Source organism: Halyomorpha halys, unplaced genomic scaffold (assembly GCF_000696795.3).
Source record: "Halyomorpha halys isolate HHAL.00 unplaced genomic scaffold, Hhal_1.1 Scaffold909.1, whole genome shotgun sequence".
Lineage (NCBI taxonomy): Eukaryota > Metazoa > Arthropoda > Insecta > Hemiptera > Pentatomidae > Halyomorpha > Halyomorpha halys.
The window spans coordinates 14,337-16,610 of record NW_027111434.1 but is presented as its reverse complement, the minus strand read 5'-3'; positions in this window follow the sequence as shown (position 1 = coordinate 16,610).

Sequence of the window (2,274 nt, the reverse complement as noted above, 5' to 3'; positions counted from 1 at the left end):
ACTCAATCGAAGAATAAAAAAAAATAGATAAAGAAAATTTCGCAAGGTACATTTTTACTATTAAATGTACCTTGCGAAATTTTCTATCATATAATTATAATTACTATCAGTGCTGCCAAATCTCCCGACCATAAAATACCCACTTTACCCGACATATACCCGGCACTTTACCCGCTCTTGGAGAATCGTTATAATTGTAGCTGTATGATTGTTACGGCAATGATTGTTCCGCCGCACAATAGTAGATAGTACAAGTAATTTCAGTGAAGCAACTGTCACGTTAACTATCACATGTATACGCCTTGACAGTGAACTATCGAACAGTATCCGTTATTGCAACAACAATCGTAGCCACTACCATGGTGTAACTGTTCAATAGTTACAGTTATGACAGCATTTACTGTCATGATAGTATACAGTTGTGAAAGTATTGACGAACTGGGTCTAACGTGATAGTTGACAGTAAAAGTTAACTGCCACGTTTAACTTTTATATGTTTACACCTTGGCAATGAACTGTCGCATTATATTCACCTAAGCAAATGTTATAAAGGTTGACTGGAAAACACCATTCTTATGTATTGTTTTTTGTTTTGATTATTTCCTATCTTGAAATCAATTCTGTTCAAAGTTTTTATTCACTTCATAAATAATTATGGTATTAGGCGGTAACTTGAAGAAAAAATTGTATCAGTCTCGGGCTGATAATCCGCCCTAGACCCAACAAATAATCAGCCCAAGGTCTAGGTACGCCTATGTCCTACAATTCAATATATAACGGAAAATAATAACTTGTTAGTAATAGAAAAAGTTTCTAATGATTAACTAAAAAAACTAATCGAAAGACTAGTGTGACACTGCATCTGCGCTTGCGCTCTACATATGACGTAAACCCAGTTTATCCGAAATCCTTGATCGTCAGCAATTACTTGCTAAAGTAAAAAATACCCCTAAATCGAGTAAATACCCATAAATCGATAGCACTGATTACTATGTTTCATATTGATTATGTGAGTTTTTGTATTAATGAATAAATCTTCTCTAGGAAAAATATAAAACTAGATTTATGAATAAGACTATTCAATCAATGAATAAAAGTTATGACGCATTGAAACGGGAAGTAAGTCAGGACTAATGAGTCAAAAGGAGAAATGAATGAGACCAACGAGCCAATAGGAAAAATGAAACGGGAAATGAACAAGACCAATGAATCAACAGATGCAATATAAGATATGGGTGGTGATAAAAGATCAGGAAAAATACATTTTACAGCGAAAAAAAAGCTTCAAAACCCTATATATAATTGATTGACAAGATGCACTATGATCTCACAAATTTCAAATTTGCCAAAAATAATTTACATTTCCAGAGAAAAATGAATACTGTCAGAAAATGGCTAAAATGCATTCTGATTTAGAGCTTCTTAACTATTCGTTCATCTAAGCTAAATTTATAATGTATATAGGGACGCATTTATTCAAGTAGTGGACAAATTCCTTAGTGGATAAAGTTATTAAAGTTCCACAATACTTTGGGGGACTTTATGGATTAGGGCCATCTAGATTTGAAAATTATCAAGTGAATGTAAGAACATGGTAATTAATATCATTATTTTATTTAATTTATAAGAGAGAAAGAAATACTTTATTCATTCATGCTGCCCAAATACATGGGGTTGCTACATTACACAGCATACTGATCAATCCGTGATTGGACATATATAAATTACATATTTTTACATGATATAATATAATAGAAAGATAACATTTTTTTTCACAGTTTTCTTTTACTTTTATTTTACAATGAATACCAGTCTACAAACTAACATCAACAATTAAACATTGTTGTGATAAAGTTTTTAACCAATAGTGACTGTGACATGATTGTGATAAATGATTTTAATTTTGGTTTTAATGTGAATATTGACTAATTAGAAATTGTTGTTTTGACCTGGGCAGAATAACCTGCATGGATTTAGAGTTTTTAAATTATATAATTCCAAAATTGTATTAATAGATTGTCCCTGAGGATGGCCGGATTGGCCGAAACGTCCGACTTATAACAAAAATAAAATGGGTTGAGACAAAAATGGATAAAAATTAAATTATTTATTTTTAAAAAATCATTATTTTAGTTAATATTTGAAAAGAAATAAAAAGTTAAAAAAAAAAGTTTACAAGAGATCGTTCACAGGAGACCCAATAAATTTCGAAGTCAATGAGTACGGTTTTAGGTATTTAGTTTATACGATAACTTGATTAAACGAAATAAATGA